This window comes from Manacus candei, unplaced genomic scaffold, assembly GCF_025592945.1.
Source record: "Manacus candei isolate 608988 ecotype Guabito, Panama unplaced genomic scaffold, ASM2559294v1 h1tg000022l, whole genome shotgun sequence".
Classification (NCBI taxonomy): domain Eukaryota; kingdom Metazoa; phylum Chordata; class Aves; order Passeriformes; family Pipridae; genus Manacus; species Manacus candei.
The window spans coordinates 3,865,742-3,880,841 of NW_026138070.1; the positions used below are offsets into that span (position 1 = coordinate 3,865,742).

General features: G+C 45.8%; 1 protein-coding gene across 3 annotated transcripts in view; it reads left to right on the forward strand.

The window, feature by feature from the left end:
* CASZ1 (castor zinc finger 1) overlaps positions 1-15,100 on the forward strand; it is a 273,799-nt gene that overhangs the window by 65,203 nt on the left and 193,496 nt on the right. The gene's annotated exons all lie outside the window — the stretch shown is intronic.

A 15,100-nucleotide genomic window follows, 5' to 3' on the forward strand; every position in this document is an offset into this window, starting at 1 on the left:
GAAATAATACTGTGCTTCATATGAAATTTTCTTTTCAAAACACAAAACACGTCCACGTGCCACTGTGCAGTTACTTTGTGTGAGATCAGAGGCCGGGGTGGGAACCTTCCCACTGCCCGTGTGTGTGTGTGAGGTGAGCTGGGAGGATCTGGGTGTCTGAGCTGCTGAACACCTCTACCTCAGGCTGAGATCACTGCACAGTCACAGGGCCAAATACACCAGGGAATAAGGGCACTGATTTTGTGCACAGAAGGAAGGAGAGGAGCAGGCAGCACCTCTGTCAGCATTGCCAGGGACATAAGCAGGTCCCACCTGAGCAGGATGTTCAGCTGATGTTGGAAGTCACAGAGAAGAATGTTTGCCTTGGCTGGTTCTGGCAAAAGAGGGCACAGTGGGCAGCCCAGCTTAGACAATTTAACTGAGTTATTCTGAATCTCCTCCCTGGCTCTGCACTTTGCATGGTCACAAGGGGGATGTGTGGTGTAGTGACAGAGGATCCTGCCCCAGCACACACGAAGGACACAAAATCAGGAGAACCTGAGAGAACACCACGGGATGTGCCCTGGTGTCACATCAGGGGCTTGATTGCAACAGGAACACCCTGCAAAGTCCTGCTCTGGGTGGGAATCTGTGCACAGTTAGCAAATCTCCTCAGACAGGCGTGCACCTCGCTCTGGGAGCATTGTTAGGATCTGCTGCTGATCCAGACTGCCAAGAAAGCTGGATTTGAAGGGACAGGAAACTGCAAAAGTCAGGGCTTTTATTTTTTAGGTAGTCTGATTTTTAACTATGTAAATTCACATGATTATATTCTGATGATCCAAACACTGTGGGTATGAAACCAACTCTTGAATTCCTTTCCAAAATAAATCCCAACACAGACAGCATTGAGAGGTCTGATCTTCCTCCTGCAGTTATCACACTGCATTAGCATTTTATGCTTCGTGTGTGTGCACACATGAGAGTGCCACTGCAAGTGGAGAAAAACGTGTGGAAACGTGAATGGGGGCGAGTGCCTGTGCCTGAGAACATGTACCAGAGGTTTTGTGTGCGTGTGTGTGAGAGAGAGGACATGTGCATGTCTACAAACTCGTGTTTATGTGGGAGTGTATACGTGTGGGAACATGTGCACGTATGTAATTTTGTGCTTGTGTGGGAGAGAGGAAGGGAAAGCATGGTAAAGTTATTTGAACCTGTTTGAAGGTCGGGTCTCCCCAAGGTTATCTGCTTTTTTTCCCTTGAATCTGTAAAGTAATGGTATTCACACTCACTACTTGAGAAGTGTTTCTTTTTATAGCTCTTCCAGATGACAAATAATGCCTGTTTTTGAAGTCCTTTTTAAGTCATTGTTCCCTGGACGCAGATACCATGTTTGGGTGCAGGAGGGGAGCAGAGCACAGAGCTATTTCCCCTTTCTGTCTGCAGGGAGCTTTACTGGGACTAGTGAAATTCCAGCCAGGATCATCCAAGGGGCTGCAAACTCCCAGCATATGAGCTAATAGGACACCCTCTCCTTCAAGCCCCGCGACACAGTGAGAGAGAAGCAGACACCCAGCACAGACCACTGCAAGCTGTGCAGGTCTGGGCCATGGAGGGTGTAAAATCCAGCTGAAATCAGGGGTGGATTTCCTGGAGGAAGCCTCCCCAAGCTGGCCCATTGAGAACAAGCTGAATTCAGACTTGGGGAGTGGACAGGTGTCTGGATCGGAGCCACCCCTTGTTAGGGGCTGGGGTTGATTAAATTTTGCCCATCTTCAAATATTTCGGGCACTGTTGCCCTCTGTGGGCAGTGTGGATGTGTGGGCAGCACACACAGAGTTCTCTCCACTTCCCAGAGAGGTGCAAGGAGCCTGATTCCCAGGAGGCTTCCCAGCACACTGGTACAGCACTGCAGGCACTTGGTACTGTTCTCTCACCGTAGAGGCAACCATTGCTCTTCTAAAACTATCCCCCCTTCCCTTGCCTTCCCTTCATCCTGAGTGTTTTGGCATCCTGTGCCCAGCAGCTGCTCAGTGCTGGGTGAACCCAGGAGTGTGGCAGGAACAGGATTTAGTGCTTTGCCCAGGGATGGACACCTCGTGCACACGGCAGAGCAGTCCCGCTCCTCACGCTGTGGTGGAGACTCTGGGTGTCATCACCCATGGGCAGTGGGCTCATCCCCATCTCTGGAATCTGGGATAACAGATTTTTCTCCTGGTCAGATCCTGAGGTGTGCTGGAAGATCAGTGTGCCCAGTGGCTATGACAGGAATTTTCTGGAATATAAACTGAAGGGGTCTCTCAGAGTTTGGGCCAGAGGGAATTGGAGATACCCACCAAGGTGTTCAGCTTCATACTGGAAAAAGCTCAGGGAAAATGGCTTGTGGGAAAAATAGAGAGCACACTGGAAACATGGGGGACAGAAAGGGGACGGAAAGATTCAAGAAATAATCCCGGAGAGGACAGGGAGAAAGCTTGGTTGGATGGATAAACGGTCTGTGAGCAGGAAACGATATCTGACTTAATGTCTTAGTCAGACAGAAAAATTAGATGGTGTAAACTGATCCTTCCTGCAAGGGGTGCTGAACTTTTTTGGTGACTTTAGAAGGCCATGTTTACAGTAACTGCAGCTCGTGACCAGGCTATAAAGGCAGCTCTTTGGGCAGGAGGAAGGAGCGTTTCATTAACGCACGCACCTGCCTCCGTGGGCAACCTGGCCTTGCACTTACTGGGCTTTTTTTTATTGTAAGATTGTACTTTGCTTTTTAACATGGAAACATAAAATATGCATGCATATGGCTTATCAAAGATGATAACATTCACAAGTAAAGGAACATAAGTCCACTTTATTGCAATAAATTATCTTCCCCACCCTTCTGGACTGATTAGCAGCTGCGTCTCACCTAAGCTTTCCAGAGTTTTCCTTTTAATTTTTCACCTGAATTGTTTGCTCTATTTTAGCTGCACTCATAGGGGGTGTTGTTATAAAAGTGGGAACAGGGATTTCTGACCATTGTTCCCAGACTGAGCCCCTGAAATTACAGAACCAGTTTTGAGACGCTTGCCCTGAGTGCTGATTATCACAGAGTTTAATTTTAATAACAAGAGGCAAAGTTTGCACTAGATTTCCTGTCACCTATGGGAAGTTACCCCAGTTTGCTCTGGTTTGCACATTCATTGACTAACCATGCTTTAAGTCTTAGGGAGACTGAGGTTTAACATTTAGAGCTCTTCAACTAAAGTCAGGATTTTAAAAACCGGTGCAAGTCTGCTGGGCACAGTTTGATCTGTACCATTATATAACCTGGTTTATCATTATAAACATTGAAACAGATAAACTATTTCAGTCCATGGAAAGGCAGTGTCTCCAATTGCACCAAACCAAATTTATTGGTATTAGGGTATGATTCAAGTCAAACCTCAGCTTAATAGGTAACCAGTAAAGTTGCTACAGTAATTATCAGTGCAGTTCCAGAGTGAAATGTGCCTGGTTGAACCATGTTGGCACTTAGGTTGGTTCAAAGAAATATATTTTACTTTACCATTTCAACTGCTCAAGAGTATGGTCAGGTCCTGCATCTCAACTGGGGAGAGAGGAACAATGAACTGTAATAATCCAGCCACTTGAGATAATCTGTACATACCTTTAGTGTACTGGCAATCTCCATACTTATTCTACACATTTTCAGGACATAACTAGAATATCTACTTTTTCAAGTACATGAGCCAGTTTGGGACACTCAAATTACTTCATAACGGTCCCAGAGAGAAACAGTTTAATAACAGAGGAGAGGTTTGGTCTGAATAGAACCAAAACTCTTAGTTTTCCCCTGAATCCACTGGAGGGATTAACTGGGTTTGTGAATCATGATCCAGATCTCAGGAATGTGAGATACGCCCCCGAAAGCAGATGGTTCAACAGTTACTCAAAACTCTTTGATACCACTTGGGACCTTTCCAGTACTTCTGGTTGAGCAAGTGCTCAACCTCTGGTCTGTGCTGCCATGTGCATGAGAGTCAAGTGACATATAAAGATGTCAGACACTTCCCACCTTAAATACCCTGCTGACTTTGGCTGTATAAATGGCCCAGTCTTTTCATATCCAAGGGCTATTGCCTGGTTCCTTCAGTCAAGTTTTGTACAAATTCAACTTGAACATCTTCCCTGATACCTGAATTGGAGCAAGGACTTTGGGACTGGGCCTGAGACCATTCTTGAGGTGTTTATAGTGGCAGATCCAGCACATGGAAGGAGCAAGACTGAGCTGGGCTTACCTGGGACTCTGCTTTCACCTTCTCCCAGGACTGAGTGCACGGCATGGAGATCATAGGGAAGCAGGTCCTGGGGTGTGCTGAGCGTCTCTGCTGCTTGGAACAAGCTCTGCAAACACTCACACAGCAGTGCAGTGACCTTTGTATTTCCATAGGTGTCTCAGGTACAGCATGTTTGTGCTGTTGGAGCAGGAAGGAGAGCTCCCTGGAACCTGACCAAAGCAGAGACAAGGGCAGTCTGCCCACATCTGAGCACCCTGGGAGTGCACTGAGCTGGCTCTCCCTGCACAGCATTCCCAGGTGGAGCTGGGACTGCTTACACAGACCTGGGTGGGTTTTCTCCCCGAGCCCACAAAGGACCTGTAGCTCCCAGTAGCAGTCAGCCTGGGACCCCGTGCTGTTCTCTCTGCTTCCTTGTTTCCTGCTGCTGTCAGAGGTGTCTTTCACAAGGAAGTCGAATTTTTAATGCCAACAGAGCCGGATTCCACTCTCAGATCTGGGTGGCAGAAATGTGTGGCAAAGTCAGAAGTCTGGGTCTGGGAGCTGAGAGTGGGAGGGTGGGACATGAGCTTTTATGAAGGATCATTTTCTGAAGGTGAGGAGGCTCTGCTGGTATTGGTATCATACTAGAGGACAAATGTTCCTTCCCTTTGATCTGTAGCCTGCTTCACCCTGTAGGATTTTCACAAGAGGATTTATCAGCCTGTACGTTTGTTAAGTTGAAGCCAGGAAGGGAAAATAGTCCCTTCAGTCTTTGCTAGTGGAAATTGCTCTGTGTGGAAACCCAGAACACAATGAGAAATAAATAAATTGAAACCCAGAGCTGAGAAATAAACAATCCCAGTGGGAATAGTGTGATCACAGGAAAATAAGAACAATAAATTGCCCTTCTCTGAGGTTTCAGGGCTCTTAAAAAACATCAAATAAGTCTCATAGCTCCTTCTGAATGTGGTAGTGATCTTTTCCCCCATTTCACAGAGGAGGATGCTGAGCTACAGAGTGACAGAACAGCCAAGCACCAGTTGCAGTGTTTAGTACACACGTACACGGCGCAGGGCCTTTTAGAGACACCTGAGCTCGCTTGATATCAGAAGTGTGTGGCTCTATTAGTACAGTGATCTGGCTGGGATAATTTTCCACTGCTTGCTGTACTTATTCAGCAGCAGCTTGGGTGTCTCTGAGCAGCATTGTCCTGCTCAGTGGCGTCATACTTTGTAATCCGAGTCATATATTCCCAGGACCAGAGTGATTCTCTCTCTGACCTCCTTCATATCATGGACTGAGGAGTTGCCCCAGCCTCTGTCCTGGTTTGAGCAAATGAATCCAGGTGGGCCTTGGCAGTATTTTCCATATCTTCACTTTTAGGTTCTAGATTCCTGTTTCTAGAGAGAACATTCCAGACTCATTCTCTAACCCACCTTCAGACTGCTGTGTTTTGGCTTTACCAGGCTATGTAACCCCAAACGTGGTCTGTTTTGCATGAGAGTTAGGAATATGAGGAAAAACTTCTGAAGGAGAGTGACAAGAGTGGCCATCAGCTGCAGGCAGAGAGGGGGGGGTCCTCCTGTCCCTTGGGCCTCTGGGGGTCACTGTGACTGCAGAGAAATGGGCTGGGGGGTGCATGAACCAGGCAGTAAGGAAAGCACACCTCGAAGGTGATGCTGCCAAGAGGCAGGTCTGGTCTGGACTCCATGTGTGCACGAAGGGCACTGTCCTCAGCCAGGTTACAGAGTCTTCCTCTTTCTGAAGTGCAGGTTTTGCTGTTGAGGCAAGCAAGTGGTTGCAGGAGGCGTCTGTGAGCTCCACAGAGGGCAGTGGTTTGTAAGCAAAGTAGCCATAAATACATCAGCCAATGGATTAGTAACTGGTGTGGGTGGGTGTAGGACATGTGCATACATATACATACAGACATGCATCCACACGCACCTCTGCCTCTGCCAAGCTTATGCTAAGTGGTATCGTTGAAACAAACTGCCAGGAGAGTTTAGGATCTTTGGGTGAAAGTGTATATGTTTGAAAATACGGCAATAACAATATTTCCTTTGAACACCTCACCGTGGAAAGATACCGCTGCATTGCAGAGCCTCACCAAAGAGTGGCTTGGATCAATCTGCCTGCTGGCTCTGGTGGAACAAGTCTACAAACAGAATTTGTTGGTGAACTGGTGGTAATTACGTTCCAATTGATCAAGCTAAACTCAAAAGTCTGAAGCACATTACTTATCATCACTGCTGCAAAGCCCCTTTCACTAGGAGTTGGTTTCACACTGCAAATTTGGTGACACAGAGGGATAAAGCTGACTAAAAAAATCACAATTTTAGGCTCTCTCGTTACTTGGGAGCGGTGGCTTCCATTTTTTAACCCAGATTACAGAGAAATGCTGTTCTCATAGGAAAAAAATCACAGATTTCAAAGGGAGAAGAAGATCCTGTGCGTGCTAGGGAAGAGGAGCATGCAAAGATGTGATGCAGAGATACAATATTTAAAGAGAAGGGTAGTGAGCGTCTATGGGCTTGATCCAAATGCCTACTCAAACTGATTAGAGTCCTTCCCCAGACTTCAATGGGATCAGGCCCTTGATATTTCATAAACACAGATATATATTTAAAATTATTTAAGAAAGTTAAGATGATAGAGAGATTGTCAACTTCCAGCAGTGGTGGTTAGATAGTGTAACACCATCCTCCTAAGAGATGCTACATCAAGATGATCAGGGAATTATGTGCATAAAATAAATCCTCGGGCTTCAAGATAAGAACATACTGCAGTTTCTTGCCATATGGTTCAGACTAAAATTTCTTGCTAGCCCAGCTCATATTCTCTTCCTTCTCCTTCCTGATACATTCCAGCTGAGCTCAGCTATTCCTGGGCTGGTTCTAAGCATATTAAGAAAAATGTGTGTAGCTTATTTCCCTTAATCTGAGCTACACAGGCAACCCCTCGTGCTGCTGTTACACTCTGATGGCACCCTGGGGTCCCTGTCAGTGCCTCCACGTGCAGTCAGGAGCAGAAAAGGGACCTCAGTCTGTTCTCCAGGGGGACTTCAGCAAAAGCTGAGCCTCAGCCTAACTGCACTCACACTGGAGTCAGGCAGAGCTTTGCTGTGTGGGAGATTTAATGTCGACTTCAGCAGGGAGCAGAACACTGGAAAAATCTCACAGGAAAGAGCTGATTAGAGAAGAGTAGTAATTTTAGGCCAAAGTGAAGAGGAATCTTCTCATTCAGTTGGGATGGGTGATTTGGATGGATTTGTTTGCAGTGGCCAGCGCGACGTGTCTGCGTTTGACACGAGTGAGGGAGAATGAGGCGAGGGCGGGGGGGCGGGAAGAGAAAGAGAAAGCAGTTAATTTGACTGAATAAAGATAAAAGAACGCAAGCCACCGAGTTTGCTGTTTATCTGGACATTGTGTAATGTTGCGGAATCAGATGTGGCACTCTGGCTTTTACACAGAAATGCCCAGGGAGCAATCCAGCCTTACTGCTCCCGATAACCAGAGTGTTTTACAGGGGACTTCCAGATCTCTTCTCCTCCCCACTAGGTATCCACTTTGCAAGCAAATTCGTGGCACTCCGGGCTTCCTAAATAAGAGAAATTTTCCTTTGATCTGAGGAATTAATTTCTGTTTTCACCCCACTGCAGGGCAAAAAAGGGCAGGGGAATGCCAGGGTGCCTGAACACAGAGACTGTCCCTTCAGGGAGAGGCAAGAGCCCAGCCAGCCCAAAAAGACATTGTGAATTCACCCAAAGTTGTCCTAATCCTTTCTGGTTGGGATGGAGGTGTTTTATTTAGGAACAAAGGAGGGAAGAGAAAGCTGCAGAGGTTGTAAGGAAGAGCAAACCCTGGGATTGCAGAAGGTCTGTGAGGTCCCGCCAGGTCTGGATTGATTAGTATTCAGTATTTATAATATCTCCATAATGGTAAAACAAAAGAAAACAAGCCCAGAGAATGCATTTTTAATCATCAATCATTGCTCTTTGTTTGTCATGAATGAGCGGCGAGGGGAAATAGTCTCCCATAATCACCTCCCTTCACATCTCCTGCCACACAGGCCTCGCTGGGTGTGCTAAAAGGGAAATAAATAAACAAGCAGCAGATCTCAAAATAAATCCCAGAGACATGGGTGCTACGTGGGTTATCAGACCTGCACACAGGGGTCTTGTTGGAGATACAAAGTGGGGGAAGGACATTTACAAAGCAGGAGACAAAGACAAAGACAAAGCATGGATAGGACATTAAATGCAGGAAAAAAGGAGGACTGGAGTTACAGAGGGGCAGCAGGTGAAGGAGGAAGAAGCCTTTCAGAGAATGATCACTGGTGAAATAATCAGTGAGCAAAAGCATGTCAGAATAGAGGCTTCTCATGGGACACAGGACACTGGGGTGGAAAGCTTGAAAAGTCACCAAATCCAAAAGAATTTCAGCCTTTGCAGTATCTGAGGATCACGTTATTTTAGGATTTCCACATGAAAAAATTATTTTTTCAAGGATAGCATTCATGCTAGGAAAAAAAATAATATTGAAAAGCCCATAGTTTCTATTAAGATCCCCAAAAACCATGTCTTATCAGGAACAGCACTATGCTGAACTTCTCCAATGGGATCCCTGCTTTGATCTTGCAGCAGTTCTCACAAGGCCTTTATTGTAGTCCCAAATGCCTCTTGGGAGGAAGGGAAACATTATAATTCTCCCTTAATAAGTGAGATAACAGGCTGCTGGGAGGGTAAGGCCCAAATTTTCTAAAGCAGGGCTGGTGACTCCACACCCACTCGGCGCGTTTAGCTGAGTGTTCCCAGCGAGACGGGAGCCCGGAGCCATCAGGACAGGCTGTAAGGAACAGACACGCTACATCTGAACCCTATTGAAAAATAATAAAAAGGTAATGACTTTGTCATTACTGGACATGGGTTTGTCTGTCGGCGAGGGGGGAGGAAGGGGAGGTTTTCTGCATTCAGGCCATAAATAATGTTTCCCATTATCCCGTGCAGTTCTCCTGCATTCCTCACGCAGCCCTTGGTTTGCCTCCATCTCCCTTGGCCAGGCTGGGAAGCCCCCGTGCCATCCCACCAGGCACTGCTGGGAAAGGGAGACAGCACTGGGCAAGGCAGACACAATGAAGTCACCTCCTCTTTCCCAGGACAGGGTGACCAAATGGAAGGGGTTCCATTTCAGAAAGTCCAGGGAGAAATGTGCCCTGATGGAAGCATCCAGTAACACCTGGGAGTGTGGAAGGGTCATCAGTGTGGAGTTAACCCAGCTCCTCAAGCAGTTGAGACTTGGTTGCAAAGCCTGACTTAAAAGAAGTCAAAACCATTTATTAAAAGGCCAAACTAAATTGCAGTAACTCTGTCTTTAACCAAATTCAGGGCACTCACAATATTTGTGCCGTTTAGCTGGAGACACTCAAGATTGCACATCTCAGTTGTGCAGGTGAGGTTTGCTGGGGAAATGCGGACTGGGAGGGACCTGAAGAACTGCTGGGACTTGGGACCTATCAGGAAAATTGCAGCATTTAAACTAAAGGTGTGTTTTTAAGTCAATGGCCCGAAATGTAGATGCCTGCAAGGATATTTTTAAAACTGCCTTTATATAACTAGCTTGATATAATTAAGAACTGATTTAAGCTCAAACAAAATAACTCCCTCTTGCACCCAAATTGGAGTCTCCACACTGAGAATTGCATCTGTTGAACTAAATTAGTCAGAAAATCAGGGCAGCTTTATGCTGTAAACAGACAGAGCTGTGGAGGATATTCCAGTTCTGTGTCTGGCTCTGCCACTGATTCACTGTGTCCCTAGGCAAGACTCTTAAGTTTTCCATCTCTAAAGTGTAATAAAATCTATGTAGGTGCCAGGTGATGTAGTGCTTAATTAATTAGTAAATTAATATAATGAACTCTAACTTGAAGGTCTGTATCAGCACAAATGAATTGTTAATATAAATTTTTATTATTTATTGCTATTTAGTTGATTATTTTCTAACACAGGCAGGCTATTACAAACATACAACTTCACACTTGAATTCCAGTTTTATTATTGGTGTTACTTATTTATTATTATTTTCTTCTGTATTTATTTATTACCTTTAGTAACCTCCCTTAGGATTAAGCCCTAAAGCAGTGGATATTACCCAAAGACACAGAATAGTGAAGTCACTGGGAAATTTTGGGACAGATTGGGACAAATTTTGGAGTTAAATGAGAGATGTTTCTTGCTAAGTCTTTTGCTTGAACCTTTATATAGATTTAAGGCAAATAAAACAGATAAGAACAGATTCTGAGCTGAGTAAATTGTTGTACAGACTCACTTATACCAGCCAAAAGTCAGTATCAGTCTGTAGGCCTTTAGTTTGCTTCACACAGTTTCAATATTTTTATTATACACTTGCATACTGATATTAATTATATATATTTCTAAACAAAAGGTTGAAGTTTCAAAACGCGGGGACTGATCCTCTTCAACATAAATAAGTGTTGCCCCACTGCTGTCAGGGTGAAGCAATGCCACCTCTGCGGGGAGGATTTGGGGCAGGGGACGATGGGGAGCCAACCAATTCCTTCTCCCCAACTGGGCACATGCAAAGAAATAGTTGCCTGTGAGAAAATGCCACTTGACAAACAATGACCACATGACATTCCCTGATTGCTTGTGCCACTCCAGTGACAAAAAACGAAAGCGGATAATATTGCACTTGCAACTGAAAAAGTGCCTCCTCCTCCTCCTCTGCAATTGCTTTTAATTTTCCATTACGAAACTAAGTAAATCCACGGGATTTTTCTAGTGCATGTCTGAGTGGTTTCTTCATTCTTCCAGGGAGTTGTGAAGCAGGATGAGAGGTTCTGGACAGCACCTTGGTCTGTGCTGGGTTTGGAAAATGTCCCCCCTGCTGCCTGATGGATAGTCCACATGGAGTAGGGGACTGTTCCAGTCCAGTCTTGTAGAGTGGTCAGCCCAGACCTCAGCCTGCTCCTCACGTAGCAGAGATGATTTGCCTCTTTGAGGAATTAGTGTGACATGTAGGCCTATGGAAACCACGTCCCCTGTGCTGGGCATTGGGAATGAGACATCTCGGCCTGATTATTGCCCGTGCGCTCAGAGCTACAGGAACCACCTCTGCAGTCCTTCCTCTCCCCCTCTACTAAAAGCAGGGTGAGCTGAGGACAGAGTTAGAGCCCTCAGCATGTATTTCTCTGCTTTTGGCATTTTAATCCAGGCTCTTCTCATGTTGTTTTAGCACCATTTTTCTTCTGTGAGTAACTTTTTAAGGGGACGTAAAGTTTTCTCGGACTGCACTTGCACAGTGTAGCCAGATGGAGTGTTCTGGGGTATGTGCTGGGTGGGAATAAAGTACATTAACCTCCAGTCTGCGGGAAAGACACAGCCTTTTACCAGCAGCTGTCCTGTCATCAGTCTAAATATTCTGTTCACTTCTGTTCTGTATGGCTCGTACAAGCTCCTCGTGCTCACACCTCACTGCTGCCCAGCAGTGCGGGAGGGAAGGTGACAGATACTCGGGGTGTCCTTGCACCCCAGAGGTCAGTGCAGCTTGTCCACACAGCTACACCCACCCCACCCCAGGGTGCAAATGAGGACCCCGAGCAAAAGGGGGAACCTTTCACCAAGTTGGGTTTCAGAGAGAAATTCCTGGGTTTAACCAAGAGTTGTGGACAGCAGGCACAGAGGACGACCTAATAATGAGTTTGGATGCTATTATTGCTAATTGCCAAATGATAAATAGCATGAAAGGTGTCCTACAATTTCAGTCCATGGAAATTTATTTGAAATATGTAGCTCAATACAAGCAATGTCTTATGGGCACTAAGCTTGCAGTGAGCAGGGTGTCCTCTCCCCAAGGGCAGCGACTAATGGCATCACTACATGCTATGGCAGCTAAAGAAAGGCTGGGAATACATCAAACCTGTTTGGAGATGGAGGAGCACGTGGAATCTGAGCTGCCAATGGTCTTGTGCAACTGAACTGTTTGTTCAATGTTCAGGCAAGCAGGAAATAGCGAAGATGGGAACCATGACCGTGTCACAGGTTTAGTAAATGTAAACTCATGGGTTTAGTAAATGCAGGCAAAGAAAGCCATAAGAGGGAAGGGGATGATAGTGATGTCCAAGATTATTTTTGGTTTTTTCCCACTGTCTGTTGAATACTTGAAAGAGCAAAGAGCCAAACTGAGAGGCATTTTCCTTAGAGGTCTTTGGTTAGGGGTCTTGAGTCCCAATGAAAGAGGTGATCTGGTTCAAGCTGAATCCTGAGCAGTGGGCAAGGAATCCTCACTGGCAAGAAAACTGAATCTGTACTGAAGCATCCTGGCTCCCCAGGTACTTCTCACTCAGCTTCTGTTCAAGAAGGTTTGTTGTTGAATTTTCCAATGCTGTTAAACCACAGCATGGATTTGTTGAGAAAGCAAATTGTGTTTTAGTGGAATTCTGAACGAAATCGAGTAGGTCCAGAATTGGTAAAAGGCTCTTGAGGCTGCTCCGCCGATGGCCATATTGCTTCTTTCTTAGTCTTTTTGTGCTTCAGACCCACTTTTCTGACAGATGCAGATGCCAGCACTTTTGGTTTGGGGGCAGTATTGACACAAGAACACAAAGGACTTGTGAGGGTGGTGCCTTATTACAACACTAAATTAGCTGGAGAGAGATTACTGCACCACTTAAAAGGAACTCCCGCAATGGTTAAATCTATAGAACATTTTCATCCACTGTTCAACACGGAAGTAAAATTGCTTTGGGTTGATGACAGGAAGATGCTGCATAAATAGTTAAGTATGCATCATTTGCAATTTGCTAAATTATTTTCTTTCTATCTCGAACGGGCTGTGTAAGGTGTCATTACCTCCTGATCTCTCTGGCTGAGGAGCCTTTGCTGGAGCTCCTGTGGTGAACATCAGATGGGCTGAATGGGCTTGGGGTGAGGTGTGTTTGGAAGGAGACTTGGAGCTGTCAGAGGCACAGCTTGTAGGGTGTCTGACCCTCCTGCAGCGTGCAGGGGAGCACAGGCAGGAGAGACCTTTGGGGGTAAACAGGGCCGCCCCAAAAACACTTGGCTGTCCCCAAGTTCTCCTCCTAACTAGGACAGCTCCTCAGCACTCCAAAATTAGCCAACTTCCAAGCAGAAGGAAGGCCATTCAGTCTGTGTTCAACACCCCAGATGAGAGAAATGCAAAAAAGTGAACAAGAGAAAATAATAAGTAAATGCAATTAAAAGTAACGATGCAGGTTTAATTAAAGGGCCCTATTCTCCCAGCCCTTAATTCTTCAGGGATGCCTCATAAGCAAGAATTCATAGCTTGGGATCTGCTCTTTTATGCTTTTGTACCAGAAGTTGAGACATTTACTTTCAGAAACACATGGGTTTTAACCTGGTAGTGTCTCTCCAGCATACAAGTTCAATAAGTTTGGTGTTTTTATTTTCAGCAATTTATAAATACTTGCCACAATTATTATAACAGTCTCACACAGTCCTATTTAGTTTAATTATGCCATTTTCATCCCCATTTTCCTGCTTTCTTACTGTGAGCAGGTAAAAATAAATAACTACAGAGTGACAAATCCCAAACAATATGCAAATACACAAACCCCCAGATTCTGCAAAGACACGGGCACTTTAAACACTGAGTATTTCCACAGAAATATATCTCTCCACTGTAAATTCAGCCTGGTTAGCAAAAGTCTAGTCTTTACAGGGACCTAAATATTTAACTCAATTGATGCACATTGCTAAACTTGTCTGCTCAAAATTCATGAGTCAGACTCCGCCTCTCCCCGAGCTGCCAAATCACAGGATTTTCTCAAAAGCCATTAAAAATCCATTTCTTTGGAAGTTTCTTGTTTGTCCTCTGGCTTCTGAGGCTTTTGGGAGCACTAGGCCACATATCCAAGCTTCCTTGTGTAAACAAAAGTGCTAGAAATGTGTCATTCCAGGAGTTGGGGATCAAAGGAGAGCACCAAATATTGGGAGACTCACCATAAAAGCCCAAGAGCTGGCAGAGGTCCCACAAACACGTACGTGAGTCACTTTTACTCACATGAGTAGTCACATCGAAATCAGAGGAATTAGCCTATTATTATTAATTATTGTTATTATTTATGTGTGTGGCAATAGCACACAGGAGCTGTGATTATGGAGCAGGGCCACATTGTGCAAGGCACTGACAAATCCAGAGCAAAACCATGGTTTCTGCCCCAAAGAGCTGCCGGTGTGAGCATCGGACAAGAGGCAACAGGTGGAGGCAGACACGGACAGGGAAGCACAGGGAGAGAGCGAGACGCTCCTGCAAGGGGTTCTGTGTGGGTGTGCTGACGCAGAGCTCCCAGTGAGAAAAGCAGTCCAAGGGTTTACAGGTCTGCACAGCTTGGGCCGAGGGCCCAAATCCTGCAAGCCCTGCCATGGAGGCAGATCCGTCCCTCAGACTCTGTGCATGGGCAGCACCTCCAAACCCCCGAGGGAACGGTGCTGGGGAGCCCTAGAGGGCATAAGGGATGAAGGAAAGGGTCTCTGTGGATGGTTCTGTGCAATCACCACCACAAAATGTGCACGTCACTGTAATGTACACTCGCTGTCTCAGTGAGGTGAAAGGTAGAGCTGAGAAAGAAAACGCAGAGCTGAAGAAAGTTTCTTAACACAGAAATGTGATGCCTGCCTGTTGGAAATTCAGGTGCATGCAAATGTAGGGGAACTCTTGGCTCTCATCCTGCAGAGACAGCCCCCAAACCCAGCCCAGTCCACAAGGCTGCCTGTGGCTTGCACGTCTGTTCCTTGGTGTTTTCTCTAGGATCCAGACCCGCAAAAGTTAGTCCTGTGCGTAACTGCCAGCAAAGCCAGCACCCCCAAACTG